A 19,131-nucleotide genomic window follows, 5' to 3' on the forward strand; every position below is an offset into this window, starting at 1 on the left:
GTCGAGCATTGAAAATGAAAAAGGAAATTACTTCTTTCCTCTGGCAGATGTATTGGAGGGTATGTTTCGCACAATGTATATTAAGTTAAGCCGTACCTATAATAGCAGACAGTATAATCTTGTGCTTGTTATCTAGATTGTCTGTTTCTCAGAGCTAAATGCAAATGTTAAAGCAGATTCGGGCACAGATGGCTGCTCGCCTCTGTCCTACAGCACAGCAGATGGGAGGTATCAGCTTCACAGCCTCACATTCATTTTGCTCTCCATTCCAGTTGTAAATCAAACTTGGAGGATTTTTTTTTTCTTTTTTTTTTTCTTTTCCCCTCTGTCTTCCTCTCCCTGACACGTTTGTAAAACCTTCCATTTCTTTTTTTAGCTGGGGTGGCACACATCCTGCTGCCTCATAAATTACTTGAGAAACACGCAGCCCTCCAATATTGCCTCCTGACTTTATATTTTATTGTCTCATAATTGCAAAGTGATGATAACAAATAAAAGAAAACAGAAGAAAGAAAATGAATCGTGAGACAGTTTAAAGGTTTGGTTTTTCCGAGTCACGGTTGTCTGGGTTTGTGAGATGAGTGAACTCAGACCAAAGATAACAGATTGACGTCCGTAAAATACGTTGGCACCAATGAGACAATAGCAGAGAGCTAGAAACCTGACATGCAGTAGATGATTAACTAAGCCTATCTCTGGGCTTTTCTAGATTTTTTAAATATATATATAATATAAAAAAAATGCATTTAAAGTACTCTGATAGATCACTTTGTAAACATTAAACTTTTTCCTGGGTTCTCCACTTGTAAGACCAAAGAAAAACATTTCCGTTTATTCCTAATCTTGATACAGTTTTGGTGGTGGTAACCCAATCTGACTTGGCAAGATTGTTAAACAAGACACTATCATGACACAAAGTAAAACTAGATATTAGCAATGTTTTTGAGAAAAGCTCTTTATTTTTCACAGAGTGAAGTTGATGGTTCTATGATATGAATCACATGCCTGCCTCATCCTAAATTAATTCCGGTGCCAAGAAAACAGTAAAATTCTATCATGAGGTTCAGGTTTCACCAGTCCAATATGAAATTGTTTACTAAAAATGACGCTTTTTAAAAATTGTGAAATATTCCTGTAGTTCTGCATCAAAGCGAAGTATTGTTTCATGTGCCATAGTTCCAAAAGTTGCATGTCTAAGCATAGTTTGAAACTTCAGTTCAACTGCTATCCGTTCTGCATGCTAAGAGGTTTAAAATAACAATATATCTGTTTGGTCCCGATCTCTACAACCCAGAAGGCCTTTACTGAAATGTTTCACATCGAATACATGTTCTGTTTCACATCTACCTGGAAGCACGCGATAACTTTGACCCATCTCTGTTGTTGTAACTGATATCTTGGGAAGAAGGCACGAAAAAGGAGAAAGCATTGACTTTTCGGGGAGTTTTACACCTTTAAACTGTGGAGTTACACTTTAAACATTGCAGAACATCTCAAGAGTTTAGGTGTTGGTGTCGATGCAGGAAATTCGTGCTCCGATTGAAATGTTTTGATAGCTTTAGAGCACAAAAGGAGAATCCCCTTTCATGGCAGGTTTTGCAGATGCTGTGTTGAACTTGTTTTGAGGGAAATACAACAATATCTTTGAATAAAATAAAAGAGCCGTTGTTTCAGTGGTGTCGATCACAGATGTCCCCAGCAAGCATCCATGCCTTTTCAAGCTGCAGAGCAGCGAAAAATCTGGTGAGTGCTCTGTAGAATCATTCAGTGTGACATTCTGCAGACATGCTAATGCTATTTTAAAAGCTAATTTACTGATCATCCAAGTTTGAAGTGTGAAGGGAGTTCTGTCACAGCACGCTTTTCTGGTTTCCTCCAGGTTTTCACTGTGAAAGCAGGGAATAGTCAGAGGCAAACTTTGTTAATATTGTGCTGGGAAGAAAAAAATCTGTTTTCACGCCAGTCAAAAGAGGAATTATTCTATGAAGAATTAGTTTTTTTTCTCAAAAAGCTAAAATGATCTAGCCTTTTAACATCCTTTTCTTGCATGATATATGACATAAAAAACAAGTAATACAAACAATTAATTCTGACGTACTGTTCATTTATTAACATTTATGTCCAGACTGTTCTTTGAGACACATGGATTAAAACTACAGCCACTTTACCACATTGTAAAAATACTATACCTCATGCTAACTTAATTTATCCTCATGGTGACTCATACAACTTAGCCCAATATTATTCACACCACTAAAAGATTTAGGATTGGATAACTTTTCGAATTTGAACTATACATTCAGATCTCCAATCTGAATGGAGCTAAAAAAAAAATTAGGATGATGAAAAACATCAAAACACCACCGGAAACATACAGTAACACTGTTAGTTATTATAAAAAGGGCTAGATTGCCCACTAAATATCTCCCAATGATTATTAAAATATACAATGTTTTGCATACATTTTTTTTAAGAGAATGTAAGAAAAAAACTTAACAAATTACACATTTTGCATTATTATTTTTTTCTTTTAAGAGATGTCTGTTTCATTTCCTGACAGAAAAAAAAAACTACTTGGTTGGTTGAAAAATACATTAACATCTCGATCTGCCAGTGGTGTGAATACTTGTATACTTTCAGTCCTGTTGCGGTGGTTTCAGAAGAGATGATAGTTCAGATCCATGAATCTGAGGAATTAAATACTATTTACTTAGCCGGAAACTCTTGAGCAGCTAATTCTCATTAGCTTTGGCATAAGCCCCTGCACAGATGAGGAAATAAAGATGATTGGAATCCAAATTAGAAGTTATAAGTCAAAGTCCAAAGCGAAGGCTAGGTCCGTTTTACCTCACTTGATACGGAGCGATTTTGGAGGATGGAAGCTCTTTAGGATTGAAGGGGGGAAATACTAAGCTTTTCCCCTTGCGGAAACTGAAGTTTTATTTACCTGCCACGGTTATCAAGATTTAATGTTGGCTCACCTCCTTACATTAAAGCAGTGATAATCTTTCTGACAACTCTGGCATTAGTCAGAGGGAGTGTCAGGGAAACACTCTGCAGAATTCGGCTGCAACTGTAAGTCAAAATCCATCTGCTAGAGCCCTGCCATTCTTCTATCTAATTCCTTATCATCTTGAAAAATGAGGACTCGACTTATCAGTTTTCGGGACGTGGAAGACATTTATTGCTTTAAGTGAAGGCAATTTTCATAAGTTTCTTTGAAAAAAAAAAAAAAAAAGCTGGATTTTACGTTAACTTATAGCAGATTGCCAATTTTACCATTTAGTAATTTGAGAGAAATCACTCAAGCTTATATTCCTCGAGATTTAAACCTCTGCAAAGAATTTTATCTGATTGTAAATGTGGAATGTCTTTTGAGACTGCACTGATGAGCCCTCGGCATGATGGGAACCAGATCCTGATGCCATTTTATCGTCCAGTGGAATGGTTTTAGCCGCAGCTCTTCTTTTATAACTTATCCAGATATGTTCAGCACTTCACTGCCAGGCTTTAAAATCCCTAATTCAAACCAGTTGGTCACTTCCTACTTCTATTTCAAACGCATAAACAAACAATACCGTATCAAATCAGTTTATTTTTCTATGGATTCACTAAAATGCTAATATTTTACATGATACATCATATTTTACATCATATTTTACTTTTTTTTTTGTTTCTGTAGTTTTTAACTATCTTGATTACAATTCTGTTCCCCATTTGAAGAAGCCAGATTTTATATTTAACCGATCATCAAATGAAAATTACTCTCAGCACCCAAATGCATGTAGATATTCACTGATGTCACCAATAGTACTCGTTATATAACACATTACTTTGGTAATGGAATGTCCCTATATATACGTAATATAAAATATTTTCTGGCATTCAGTCTTGATTTCTTGTGATTTTGATGATTAGGGTTTAAAGAAAAAGAAAATCCGAAATTCTGTTTCTCAGGAAATTTTAATATTACATCGGATGATGTAATATGATGTAATATCCAATGTAATACCTCGGCATGTGCAATAGCAGCCCGGGTTATTTTGATATCAACCTTTAAGTCATCTGCATTGTTTGTCTCTACACCTTCCTCTTGACAATAAACTGTAGGTTCTGTTTGGGCTCATGCTAGCTTGCTGGCTAATAAAGAACAGGAACATCATGGTAATGAAAGCAGCTTTTGGAGTCACTGGCAGTGTGGAAAGGTGCCAAATCCCACTGGAAAATGAAATCAGCATCTCTATAAAATTTGTCAGCAGGAAGAACCACGAAGTCTTCTAAAATTTCCTGGGTGTGTTGATGCAGGAAACACAGTAAAGGCTTGACATATCCCACTTTGTATGAAGAATCATGGTAAAAGGAGTGACAAAAACTATCTACCTTTTCACTGTCAATTTTTTTAGATGTACTTGTGTATGTAGGGTTTTGTTTTTGCCGTGGGATCTCCCAGAGGGACACACTTGTGAGATTTTATGGTTGCATTCTGAACAAATGCTTGGACTTTCTTTCTTCCTCTCAAAATGGAGGCCCCGTCTCTGTAATCTCGCCCTGAAAGATGGGGTTCCTCACCTTATCTGATCATAGTCACCCTACATGGATAATGATCAAAGGTGAGGTTTGGAAAATAGATGGATCAGTAAATCATGAGTTGCAGCGTTTACTAGGAGAAAGCTCAGTTTTGTGGCAGGAATAAAGATTAAAAAGTCTTTTAAAACATCCTTGGCTTGCCACACTAATACAATACAAGCTACAAAAGGTTTCAGGCGACACAATCATCTCCTATTAATCGATCAAGTTTATTTGTGTAGCACATTTCAGCAACAGGGCAAATGTTGCATCATTCCTAAACGTGACAAGTGCAATATCTTCCTGTATTTAGAGACTTAAAAGAGTTTTTTTTAAATTGCTTGATTTAACTCTTCAAGGTATGGATTGGTTGTGGGAAAGTCTAACAAACCACAGTAGTTCTGTAATGTTAACTTAATTTCACAGAGCCTTTTATTTCCGATAGGGATGCACTAACATTCGTATTGGACAATATTAGCCATTTTTTTACAAATCGGTGTCAGTCCATAAAATAAAACTGGACGGTATGAGGAACCAATATTTATTTCTTTGGGCTTGTCAGTCAGGTTTGTCTTTTCTCAAAATGGTTTTAGGTCATGGCTTGAAAGACGACAAATCATCCATAAACAGACAGCAAGGGACTATGGAGAAGTGTAATGGTGTGTATTTGTGTTCTTCTCATGTTGAATTCACTTCACCAACCTGGCTCTGTGACTACTTGTCTTGGCAACTTAGCTTATTTAAACTCAGAATTTCTGCACGATTAAATTGCAATACAGTTAGTTAGAGGGAGAAAGAAAAGTTATTCAAACAGTTGAATAAGTGTGCATGTGAACTAATACTTTATTGAAGCACATTTTGATTTAGTTTCAGCATTCATACTCATTAGGATCCTACATCTTGACTTGGCAAATTTTGTCCCCATCCAACTGTGATGAAGTTTTCCAAACCTATCAGATTGTGAGGACATCTTGTCTTGCTTCGTCGGGTCTTCTTCTTCCAAACTTGATATAACTTCCCCCGTTAAGCTCCTCTTGGCAGAATCATCTGTGCAAAAATATATTTGCAGGTCAGTCCAGATATACTAAATTAGATTTAAACCCAAATGCTTCATGTTCCTCTCGGGGACTTGCAGAGTTTTCCCCAAGCTGCGGGATTTTTTATTTTTGCCAGTACACTGTGTTCTTCTGTTCTTTTTCAGATGTGTACCTGTGTTCCAGCCTGAGATTCTGGCTTATCAGGTGAAAGCTTTTACTCTATTTCCCCCCCATCCATCTTTCCCTCTTGAAATCCTCTTTGAAAGACGGCTGTAGGAATTGCATGAATGGGGAAACTAAAGGCCCTGTTGACATGCTTGGCACTCCTGAGGGATGAGATTAATTATTACAATTTACCAGTGTGGTTTTATGAGCTGAAGATTGTCAGGGTGTGTGTGTGTTTGTTTTGTTTTTTGGGGGGGTGGGGGGGATTAGTAAGATTTATGTCTATTCATGAGCGATGTGTTTGCAGTTCATAAAAAGGTCAAACATCGTGATCAAAGGTACTTCCAACTTTCTGCCTCGGTGCCACAGCTTGATAGTAATTTTTAGCACAGCCAGCATTCTGTGCGAGTTTAATCAAAATTTGTCCCAAAGATAACATATAAATCCAGGCACATCTAAAGGATCAGGTAAAGGTGTGGAGGAATTTATAACGGGAGGCTTCATTTCAATATTTGAGGCGACGGCATGCTGCTTTCTGCTGCTCAACGGCCCCATCAAAGGAAATTGTAACGCAGATATCCATTTGTCAAATGAGATCTGAGGCTGATATTGAGGTAGGGCTGCTTATGTGTCCTTTGTGATTTTTATCTCGCTGCTCTGATGTTTTTCAATAGGCATTCATTCGCTTTCACTCCTGTACTGCCTGAGACTTGATGGAAAGTTGGAGAATCCAGTGTGCCAGAAACAGTAGTCTCGCTTCATCTTTCATTATCTTTGCTCTTCTTTCCTCCATCTGTCTATACCTCCTGTAAAAACAGTCTCTTTCTCATCTCGCACATGGAAACCTTGCAAATCCAACCGTCTTTTAAACTCAACAGCACAGCATAATGTGCAATAAGTTGAATCTGTTCCAGAATGAGCCCATCATCTATCTACCAATCCAATCTTCCATAAGTTGTCCGTCAATTCATCTGTTTTCCCGCCATCCCTCCATCTATCCAAGAAGAAAAGTTCCCCATGTGTTATTAACGTTGGAACTGAAACTGCAGTCATTTCCTGACTATAAACCAATCCTTTTTTTTCAAAAGCTCTGAACACTTCAGCCAGAACAACAGGTTTGTGCGTGATGAAGAGGACAGCACAAGGTGAAGGGAGATTTTGCCTCTAGAAGAAAGTGACATTGAGAGAGCGACAACTAAAGAGAGTCTGAGGAAGTGTGTGTGAGGCTGTTCGGTTCAGACACTGAAGAAGACGACTTTAGTGCTTTTAGTGCGAAGGAGGGAAATGAAGATGGTGATCTATTGCTGTGTTTACATTACAAACGTGCGCAAAATTTTGTTGCGGTTTAACTGAAGTGGGAAAAAAAAAACAATTTTGCGATTGCATTAGGAGGTGCATGAATAAGCTTTTTCATGCAATAAGTTATTAAAAAACAAGCTGAGCCATGATCCACCTACTACTTCCTGTCGACTTTTTTGTTTCTCCACCGGTAGTAGCATCCGGTTGTTGACAACTAGTCGTGACTCAAAAGAAGTGTTTTGCAAAACTCCATTTTGAAGTTTTGCAAAATGCGCTGATTTCAATATGGCCAAAGAAGAACATCTCAAGCTAGCGGCAAAACGTTACATTGAAAAAGGAGAGTTTTTTTCAAAATTGACGCGTTTCAATAAAGCAAATTTATTTTCAAAAAGTCAAAATTTAATTTTTCTCCAATAATTTTAAGGTGGAAACACAGCTAATGACACTTTTTCTTCTGTTTCAGGCTCTGTTTATGAAGAGCATCTACAGTATGTATTTGTGTATGTTACCGGTGCATATAAAAAAAATCTTTCTGTTTTAATATCTCAGATTACAACATGGACACATGTAGGTTAGTATAGCGCCCCCTAGGGATATGGCTTGGCGTTTTTCTTTTCCTTCACCTCGCAAAAATATTGTATTCTGACGCAATACTTACACTAATGTGTTTACTAGTCAGTTCATGCGGCATCTTGAATGCCTAAAAAGCTTCTCCTGTAGCATAAGGTTTCTCCATCTATGTTAATATCGCTCTTGTGAAATATCTTAAGTTTCATTTTTTTTACTATGGGAAGCAAACACACCACAAACTTATGTGGAAAATGCTTGAGGCGACCTATTTTTGTATTTATTTTTGTTTTATTAAAAAATGACTTATCGAGTGCCCTCTAAAGTCCAGGAATTATGGTAATTTTTTTTTTTTTTTTTTTTTTTTAAAGAGCAAAATGTGGAGATCTGGGCATGGAAAGGTTTGGAGTTGTGACATAAAAGCAGGAAGAAAATTCTCAAAATTCCACGTAAGTGGTGTGCTACATATTCAAACAAATATCCAGGAATTTACATTAAAACATTATATCCGTAACACTGCAGAGCCAGAGTTTAATTTTGGTATTTTTAAGCATTACAATTCACCTGGCAGTATGCTGTCAGATAAACCATCAAAAGGCTTTTAAACACTATGTTAATTTAAACTACCAGCCCACTTTATCCATTAACCTTCAGGTGTAATTTGCTTTGGGGGCCGTTATGGATTGGTTGTTCCCAGAACGCCCTCCTCAGTGGATATGTTCATCTTAACGGTGACGTTTCTAACCTGTGGCAATCACCCTTTGCTCAGTTGTTTAATTTTGCTTTAATGGTCTTAAATGGCTTTCATTTAATTGGCAGAGGGAGCCGATGCCCTGGGCAAGGCTCTTGAAACTCTGAGCCGAACAACTTTCTATCAATAACTAAATTAGGCTGAGGCGCACCTCTAATGAAAGTCTTGTAACGGTCTGCACAGGAGATTGCAGACGCAGGCTCTCCAGTGAAACAAAGAAACAAGCGGCGTTCCGCCGCGAAGGTTTACAGTAGATTTTCAGTCTTGACAGCTTCGCGAAGACAAATCATTGCCAAGTGTTTTTATCAGCAGCTGTCGCATCACACATCCATCTCAGTTTATCTGAACGCTGCCGCGCATTACAGAGTGTGACGGGGAGAGTCAGCTGTCTGTTGGAAGAAGCAGGACCTAACGTGTCCAAAATATTAAGTAACCATCAAAACACATCCGCAATGCAAGCTGACGTGAAGCTGGAACATGAGATCATAACTGTAAGGAAATTTTGGGAGTAAATCAAGGGATTTATTCTAAATTTAACTGACTCAAAAATGGAAAGCATCTACGCAGTTTAGACTGAAAACAACCCTATAGTTCTGCAGATGTTGACTTTTTGACCTTTTGTCAAAATTTACCCTCAGATGTCACCCTGACGACAGACGAGGCCCTTGGTTTGACCTCTGCCTTGCGTCACTAGTCCTCCATGCTCTGATTACCAAACAGACTTGGTAAATTGAACTAATCGCCTTTGATTAACTACAGACTTGGTCCTCGCGTTACAGCGGAGACAAAGGTCATTCTTCAAAATGTGATGTGACGTCGCAGCTTAAACTGTCGAGGCAGCGCGCCGCAACGCAGCTTGTGCATGGACAAAGTGACGGGGTTGGAGGAACAGAACAGTGATTGAACATCAGTCACTGCAAAGAACTCAAAATATTACCTCCTGGTATGAAAGCAACGTAAAATCAGTCGGAGTTTGTTCACATTTTATGAAGGCTTAAACACCACTCTGCAATAGATGCATCATTTATATAGTAGGATGGATTTATAGTACATTCAGTTGATAACAGGCTAACAAAGCAGTGCATGTATTGTAGATGTCTAGATGTAGCTAAGACAGGTTTAAGGAGAAAGAGGGTTCCACACAATGTACCAATTAGTATAAACCTGGTAATACAGTGGATTCCCAGTACTCTTAAGGAGTTCAGATACCAAGTATACACTACAACACATCAATATCCACTGTGAAAACTATTTTAGTACTGCTGCTTCAGCTAATGCCTACAGTTTTCCTTATTTCCGCTCTTATAAATTACAGCCAATCAGCGGCAAGGAAAATAAATGCTGCTCCTGGTTTGGCTGCTTTGCAGTGGCCAACCAAGTAGCTTTGGGAGTCAATGGTACAAAAATGGACACCCTTTTCTCTGTTCAGTAAACAAGGCATGTGAAAGACTAGTAGAAACGAAACCATAAAAGTTTGACAAGTATTGACACAGCAAATAAATTCTCCAGGTATCTTTTACATAAAACTGGGTTAAGACCTATTACAGTATTTATTGTAATTTAAATAGACTTTTCACAACATGAGCACCAGTAGAATAAATAAGTCCCACATCCTATTAAAAACATCTGTATTAGCATAAAGAACTGAAACAGAAGCAGGATATTCTGATTTATGCACAGTATCAAAACATTATCCCTGTTTGATTTTTAATTTAAATTTTTAAGCTAGCGCTCTCTGGTCAACTCCTTCTGTTGGCAAAAACCTAATTAAGCCCCTTCTGTTATATAATTTCATTGTCTGTTATTGTATTCCTAATCTGCATCCAACACAACACATTTGAAACTACTCCAAAGTTTTAGTTGGAAATAACACAGAAGGTAAAAGCTAATTAACTTATAACCTTGAACAAATTGCTTTCTGTCTGCTCCAGATCCAACGATTAAAAAGGGGGCTTTTTGTTGAAACATTGCTGTTGCGGAGGTGCAGGAGCAGCAATGCCAGCCATGGGTCTTATCACTCCAAGCACTCAAAGTCCATTAGCCGGCGCAAAGACTTTGAGCTGATTAATTGATTTTTAATTGGCTGCGATGATGGGGCCACTCCTGGCACAGCATGATGGCTTTATGAGGGGACAATTTCACTTTGACAACATGTGGCCGTTGTTATCCCCGACGAACACCCACACAACTTTATCCACACAGATACGATGAGCTTTTCTGCTCCCCTGAGTGTGGTTGTAATGATGTTAACTATGCCTTGCTGCTTGTCAGGTGCAGGATTATCATCGAAAGCGTATACAGGTTTCCTGGCCCCTGATAAGTTTTTCTCAGGGGGCTTGGTTGGTATCAGGAGCCCTTTTCTCCTGTCAGAAGAGCCTATTAAACAACCCATTATTAGACAAGGTCTCAAAGAAGAAGAAAATATAGTCTGAGGAGATCATAACATATGTTATTGGTTTCATTTTCGCATTTATTCTGCATTGCTTGCTCGGCATTATATCTGCAAAGCTGCATCTCTTGTCTATCTCCAGCATTGTTATCTGCCAAGCCTTTTCATTTGTACGCACAAATAAAAAGGCACAAACAATATTTTATCTTCTGACTTTGCGAGTCCAATCTGCATATGGCAAGCGTCACCCGGACAGGGGGTGTCATGTCGAGATGAGTCGGGCACGAAATGAAATGCGACTGAACGCGCCTCGCTATCTGATGCCTCCGAGGCTCTTCAAGGATGCAATCTCTGAGGTAAACGGGAAGCCGAGACGTGCTGGTGGTGAGAGCCATAATTCATCATGGAGATGCGCAGTGTGGTGTGTGGTCAATTATCAGCGTAGAAAACAGGCGCACGGCGCTGACACACAGGCCGAGGTGAGCTTTGAAGAGGAGGTTGTTGGCATTAGTCACGCACAAAGAAACTACAGTATGAAGAAAGTTAGCTGGTGAAGGGAAAGGAAAACAAGTCTTTACAACAATCATCAAGGGCACTTACTGGCGCGGGGTATTCTTCGTTATTCATTCAAAGAGGATAATCGTACCTTATTCCCTTTGTACCTCAAGTAAAGAGGCTTGCAAAAGTATTGCTTTTTCATATCTTGTCACAATAGAACTGAAAACCTAAATGTATTATTGGGCTTTGATGTGATCAACAAACAAGAAGAAGTCCACAATTGTGAGGGGAAATAAATTTGATTAGGCTCTGAACATTAACAGATGAATGTGATTCTTTCTAAACCATCTAGCCCAGAGTTCAGAGTTATTCCAGAAATTTGGAAGTAGACAGTGTAACCTGCTGAGGGAATAAAGAAGGTAAGTATGGTGGAGATGTTGATCAGACTTCATGCGCACGTGGCTCCGCCCTGATCTGCTCAAGCAGCAGCAGAGATCAACCATGCGTCCCAGATGATGTGTGCTTGACTCACCCTAACAGTATTGCTGTGTCGCCACATCATGATGTTGCCGCTCTCGTGTTTTTACACAGGAGTGACCTGATAGCCGAATACTGTGATGTTACCTTTCTGCCACAACATACTGTAGCATGTTGACGGAGACAAGAACTTCAGTTTTGATCTCACTGGAGCATCGAATTTCTCTGCACATTTGATTTTTCCCCCTGCATGGCCAGTGGGAAACCAGAGTTTCCTGTCCTTCTCTTATAAAATCCTGCTTTTCTGATTAAAATAATAGGGCTTGGTAAATAACTTATTTTACTAATCAAAATATAACAAATAATCTGTACTAATAATATGGCAATTAGTTGCACTGGATTTTATTTAGGATTTCATTTACAAAATGACAAAGTTCAGAAAGGCTCAAATCAATGAATGCCCTGTATCTCTAAAACATGTTTTAATATTACCAGTAACCAATTCCATCTGCTTTGGTGCATAACTGAATTGGAGAACATCGCTAAGTCATAATTACACTTTAAGGCAGGAGAGCTTAATGGCTGAGCGCTCAAGAAGCAGCAGAAGCAGAGTGAGGAAGGCCGGATTAAGTATCTCTCTTGGAAATTGTGCAAATGTAAAGGATTTTAGCCTTGCCAGAACCTAAACGGGTTGAGGTAAATCACTGTGATCAATAATCCCTGACCTAAAGCAGTGCTTAAACTGCAGCGACATAGGTGCTCACATAGACTGATTTCCCCTGATGTGAGCTCCTGCAAATTCACAGTTGGATCCCGCTTGGTTGTTCTTTTTTTTTTTTCCCGCATTGGGACCTTTTTATCCCCCCCTCCCTCCATAATGTAATGGAAACAGCTTTTTAATCCCTATGGGAGGATAAATTTAGGACACATTCCCATTTGGTGCCCTTCTTATTATCACAACTGGAACTTAATGTGAAAGTTACACTGAAGCGGAACACCGTCGATCAAGAATACCAATAAAGTTCTCTCTCTCTGTGTGTGTGCATTTTGTGTCTTTTTGTCCACGTAATTGTTGCCGGCATCAAACACACATCAGAGCTGAGGAATTACAGCAGCCCGACAAGTGCTGGTGGAAGAAAATCCTCATTTCAGCCGTCTTTTCCGTCTGCACTCGACTTCTGCAGGAACTGCCCTGATTTCCATCTTTTCTCCCTGAGTGGGTTCGGCATTAATTTTGTTTTTGCGGTGAATATGGATTGGCATTAATCACAGATGATAGAAATTTGCAAGTTTAATTCTGCCCTCTGATAACTCAGCTGCATGCTGCCTGCGTATGATTACCAGCCCTCCCTTCGCCACTCTGAATTTTTTGCAATAAAAAATAATTATGGCGGGATGAAAAAAAACAACAAAAGTCTTGATGATAACTCGCTGATTTCAAGTGCTCTTAATGGTCTATTGTCTAAATTTGTCAAGCGCTAAGAGTTGTTTTGTTGTCTCTTGAAATGGTAATTAGCCCAATGCAATCTGTCCTCAAACACCGTATCTACATGACTCAGGCATTTCAGCCAATTTATCCCGAGCCTGCCACAGCAAATGCAGGATGATGAAGGAAATGGTTCTAGCTTTTTATGTACACACAGAACCTCAGTCTTTGTCACAGCAGAACAAACTGTAGCTAATGGCTGATTTTTTTTGGATTGTAACCTGGCGAAAAGCTTTTTGTCAAAGTTTTTACATTGTTTTTAAAAAATTGCTTCAAAATGGCATTTAAAAATCTCTCCTTATATTTGACAATTAACCCCTTAGCTTTAGTTGGTCAGTTCGCCTCTGTATGTAATGCTCTTAGCTAGCAGCCACTTTCCCACGTAGGTTGCGCTGTTAGCTAAACACCAGGTGTGTCAACATGGAAATTCGCTAGTTTTAGATACATTTTAACTGTTTCACTGACATTTCTTGGCTTTCTCATTTTCAATAGAATTCCCCTTTACAGATTTTTTTTTTTTCTGTTTTAATTTTATAACGCATTGATTTCTACCACATCTCAACAATTAAGACTCACTTAAAAAGAATCTGTATGACTAGCTGAAGCTAAAAGATCTTGAAAAGCAATCCGGTGACAAAAATCTAATAACAGACGGCAATCAAACTTGTTGTCATCTGGAATAGGACTACAGAGAATCAGATTAAGAGCCGTTATCCACAAATGGACAAAAACACGAAACAGTGGGGAATCTTTTCACAAGTGGGCCTGCCAACCAAAATAACTCCGAGAACGCATCAAAGAGTCATCCACAAGGTCAAAATATAACCAAGAACAACATTCAAAGTACTGTGGGCCTCTGTTGTCTCAGTAAAGGTCAATGTCTATAATTAAACAATTTAAAAAAACAAGTAAATACACCAATAACCTTTTTTGTGGACCAAGATTAGAATCACAAACCCTTCACTGACATTGCAAACAAGTCAATGACTCTATACAAAATCTATGAGACAAATAGACCCACTGTTATCCAGTTCACACAAGAATTACTCATCTGGTCACGCTTCTTGCTTCCTATCTATCCTGGCAACTGCAAATAATATATTGGCTGTTCATATTTGAAATTAGCGTTCACATTAGTAGGGAAAATTGACCCTAAGCATTTGTCTGGTAGCTTTCACCTTCGCACATTCTGATTGTCTGATAGGATTTTACGATGACACGTGCCAGCTTAATCAATCATAACTACTATTATATAATTGCATGACCGCCAATCACCACTGTTGTTATAAGAGCACAAATATAATTTATGTCTTTCACACATTTTTTTTTTTAGCTGAACATCTGATTTTCTTGCAGTGTGGAGAAGACAGATGTAAAGGAATACGGCCATCTCCCCGGCATCAATCAGGACCTCCTGCTTGTACCGACACAAAATGTCAAGGTTAGTAAGTATTTAAATGTCAGGATGATTTATTTGGACTTGATTTACAGTTCTTTTATGTTTGATGAATAGATTCCGTCTGATAAGACTTGGTAAATGACAGCATGACAGTTTTATAGATGTTAACGTTTAAATGGTTTATTACATTTCCACCAAGAATACTGCTTCTAAAATTAGACGTACTTGGTTGGAAGACGTTTTGGGGGATTATTAATGAATCAAATGTATGCAAAAAGTCTGGAAACTGCAGCCTGCATTTGCATTACCCCCTTAAATTAGCCCTTGTAGGACAATTTACAGTCAACTCAGTTACAGGTGCTTGACTTGTCGGGGGTATGCCTTTTACTGCTCTGCACATTTAGGGACTGAATTTTTGTGCCCATTCTAATTACATTTATAAAATAGCTCAATTGAGGATGTAAAGTTTTGTCACAGATTCCCAAATGGTTTGTGGTTTTAACTGGGTGGGACATTCTAACACGTGATGATGCTTTGAAATAAAGCGTTCCTTTGGGGCTCTCGCTGTCTTAGGTCTGTTGTAACCTTTCTCGTGTTTTAATTCTCAGTATTTCCTTTTTCTCTGTTTATCTTTCTTCCAAATTCAAACCAGCTCCCCAGTCCCTTCTGAATTCTTCCTACAGCATGGTACTGCAACTACCATGTTTCCATTGGGGGTGGTGTGTTCAGGGTAACGTTTGGACTTAGTTTTTCTTGATTTTGCAGGGTCTCTTTGTACTTCGCCTATTACAGACTTCAAATTATACCACTTAAGGTTTTTATTCTCCATTTACCAGTTCATGTGCATTGCAGCTGTGAGATATAGATCATCTCCAGAAGAACCAAATTCCAATCACAAGCTAATTGAGATGTCCCGGTCCAGTAAACGGGATGAAATCCTAAAGTGATTGTGTTGCTCAAATCTGGCTAAGAATAGTTATACACTGTTTTTGTTTTTTGGTTTTTTTAAAATCTGATTTATGGTGAGTGATACACCAATTCTTAAAAAGCTGATTCAGGTTAATTTTAGCTTTCTTGCCCATACCTGTAAACTGTCCAACTAAATAGTCATGCTGATGTAGAAGGACTTTTCAAAACCAAACTGTGGCATATGGGCTCAGTTGGAGGCTGTATTATTATTTTTTGTTTAGTTATGTAAAATAAAAAAGAAAACAGTTTAATACAGCAGGGGGTGAGCACATTTATTTTGAGTCAGAAAATTAGAGAGAGCAAAAACATACGAGTTTGAATAATCAGTGTCGTCTTTCCTGCCCCGCCAGTTGCACTCACACACAGGGGAGAGGCACACGCTTTTGTCTTAAAATTTTTATGACTTAGAAATAAACACTAAGTTTAACTGCACAGAAATGTGTCCGAGTAAACATGCTAACATTAGCCTAGCATTTCAGCTTTCCCTTTCTGGATGGAAGGATTGTCAGCAAGAGCAAGAAACGTGTTTAGTGAAGAGATGTGAGTTGAGTTAAATGCGTCTTTCAAAACTAATGATGAAGCCATGAACCTGTTATGTGACGGATAGTCAGAACATTAGAGCAGCTTTTATAAGCAAGTTAGCTCATGTTGAAGCTGCGTTGTTAGTACGCTCTGCAGAAACACTGATTGGTAATAAATATCTGTTCTTGTCAAGAAACAGTGGAGGCTGCAGAATAATGAACTTCATTAGTGTGAGTTGAAGTGTAACGATGACAAGTGGTGCGTTGTCGTACCGCACTGTAAAATTACCTTCAAGTTTATTAGTTTTAATGAATCCTTGGTGTCTGAGTCATGTCAGGCGATGCCTATTACCAAATTGCTTGTACCTGTTAAAGTTTTCTGAGTAATTTTTACCCACATAAAGTAAAACCCTCATAAAACACAAAGACGTTTTTAGGCTGACTTTTGAAAACAATGTGTTCTCAAAACTACTGGACGGGCCTTTTATATATGAACTGCAGATTGAATCGGAAAGTGTGTTGGTCCATGTTGTGGTGGAGAGGTGAGTTATTTCTAGAGGGTCAACTGAGAGTTGGAGGGTGGAAAACAAAATGCAAGTAAGTGTTAAGTTTTGTTAGATCTTTAGTGAGGGAACACGGCTGGTTGAGTCATCAACATTAAAAAATTGTTTGTGTTCTTGATGATCACCAGGGGATTGTCTTTCAAGAGTTGATGAGAGGAGCTTCACTAATGAACCGTGGAAGAGACCAATAAACAGCGTAGTGTGAAGGGAGGAAACATAAATCAAAGACTTACAGAGGGCTTGGGACTTCCACTTAGGGTCTACATTCAAGTGCAGAACGACTGGTCCCTACAACCAGCAGTTCTGATGGGTTGCACGTGGTTACAGGTGAACTAGGTGCAGCCTGTATGGTTCTGACAGGAAGTAAACTTCCAAGCCAGACAAAAGGGATCCAGAACCTGACATTTCTACAAGCTACAGACATAAAGAAATAGGTGAGGAGATAAGAACAAAGTCCTTGTTTCTCAGATTTGAAAGGAATCAGTAGCTTTTGTTCGGGGCACCTACTCTAAGAATCCTTCACCATGGTGTGGCTTTAACCGGTTCTTTCCCAGCCAATCAGATTTGTCGCAATTTGCATATCCTTCATAGTTCCTTCTCCTTTTTGGGAAGCACCTCAGAGGAGATAAAAGACGGACTAGCTGGATATTGCGCGCAAGCGATTTGATTGGCAGTAGACCACATTCATCAGCTGGCCTGTGGAATCTGTAAGGGGACTGTAGAAGTTGGCGAAATGGCGAGCTGATAATGGTCAAACCTTGAAGTAAAACCCTTTTTATCATTTGTGGCAAAAGTGAGGATACATTGTCAACTTGCAACCCATAACCAACAACTACACTGAGAAATTTCAAAGAAACTGGCCACTCAAGGGTACATGCACAAAATGACATCAGAGTGTTCACCACAGCTCCTGCTCACTGCCAATGGCCACAATCCTATTGGCTAGAACCAAACTAGACATGATCCAGTGAGAATGAAACTTGTTATTGGATAGTGGTTCAATGCGGGGCCAGTCAGACTTGGAGGAGACCTCAGGAAATAGCTAGAACTTCCTGGTGGGTCTTCATTTAACGGACGGATGGATCTAATGCTACCTCTGCTTCATCTTCAGTCAATCTTTATTTTAAGTATTAATAGGGCAAATGCACTGCTGCCTTCATTTTCACATTAATCCCACAGACTGTGAATGGCTTCGTAGCTTGGTGTTCGTTTTCTCAAGTTTCACTCCTGCTGATATTTAAAAATACCTGAAAAAGTCACACGAGTGCATGCAATTCATTACTCCCACCCCTGGGAATATTTGACATTTGTAAATGATGGCTGCCTTTGTTAAAAGCGTCAAAGCCAAGGCGTTCATTGTTGTATCTCTCGCTTTGTAGCGCAACCTCTAATCTCCTTGAAGCACTTCAAAACCGACGCAGTGCTGCAGGTTCGCCGTCTTTCCCGCTGCCTTTCCTCTCCTTCCTCAGACTTTTCTTGTGTTTCACCACAAAGTGACACAGAGCCCCCCCTCATTGTTAGCAGATTGTGTCCTGCAATGGAAGGCAGTGGCAGCTGAGTCTTTTGGATCATTTTTCTACAGATTAAAAGCTTATTCAAATTATGTTTCTGCCTCTCTTATAAACAAGACAAGCTTGGATTTCCCTGCAGAGAAGTGCTGGTAAGTAGCTTTGTAAACATTTGGGTCTAGAAGCGCAGAAATTGAAGCCTGAGTGATCTACTTCTTGTTTGTGGGGGGGGGGAATTAATAAATGCCCACAGACATTAATGGATAAGTCGTTTGGTTGTATTGTTGTAATTGTTTGTGTGATCTGATATATATTTAAAGTAAAAACGTTCCATCATTGCATCAGAAAAACGGAGGAGCGGCACCTAAAATTAATTCACTACCACGCTAATGTGCCTCGAGCGCTTCTGAACATGGTAAAGAAAAATGAATGTATTAAGGCCCATTTTGCTGAAAACAAAATGTGGCCGAGCAAAATTGCATTTCACAGGCACATTTAGGCCCCCGTGGACCCCTATTAGCTAGGAGCATAAGAAGGCAATGGACGGAGGAAATTCACAACAGTTCGGAAGCATGAATTCAGTAAATGGAGAATTTCTTTGATCGCCCCATTTGTAGGCGGCTGAGCACTCGGCTTGTTATAAAAAAAATGAATCACGTGTGCTTTTCAGTGGAATAGGCTCAGATCTCCACAATAGCTCAGGCTGTGCTGTACCAGTTTTGCTCCGCTCGTGCGTTTGGCAGCTTGGCAAGTCCCCGTTCTTTGCATATTCATGCGAAGCTTGCAAAGCTCTGACACCTAGCTGCAAACACGGCTGATCGAAAGCAGTAAGACACTGGTCCTAAGCGTCAGGCACGAGATGTGTTTTTTTTTGTTGTTGTTGTTGTTGTTGTTTTCTTCTTCCACTGTCTAGGTTGTCTGAGTCAGACTGACTGC

At 39.2% G+C, this 19,131-nt stretch overlaps 1 protein-coding gene across 1 annotated transcript in view; it reads left to right on the forward strand.

The window, feature by feature from the left end:
- The window catches only part of cald1a (caldesmon 1a), a 131,125-nt gene that overhangs the window by 23,654 nt on the left and 88,340 nt on the right, over positions 1-19,131 (forward strand). Inside the window, exon 2 of the mRNA XM_044108076.1 lies at positions 14,592-14,676. The gene's annotated coding sequence lies outside the window, so the exon portion shown is untranslated. The remainder of the gene's footprint in view (positions 1-14,591; positions 14,677-19,131) is intronic.

Source organism: Gambusia affinis, linkage group LG23, assembly GCF_019740435.1.
Source record: "Gambusia affinis linkage group LG23, SWU_Gaff_1.0, whole genome shotgun sequence".
Lineage (NCBI taxonomy): Eukaryota > Metazoa > Chordata > Actinopteri > Cyprinodontiformes > Poeciliidae > Gambusia > Gambusia affinis.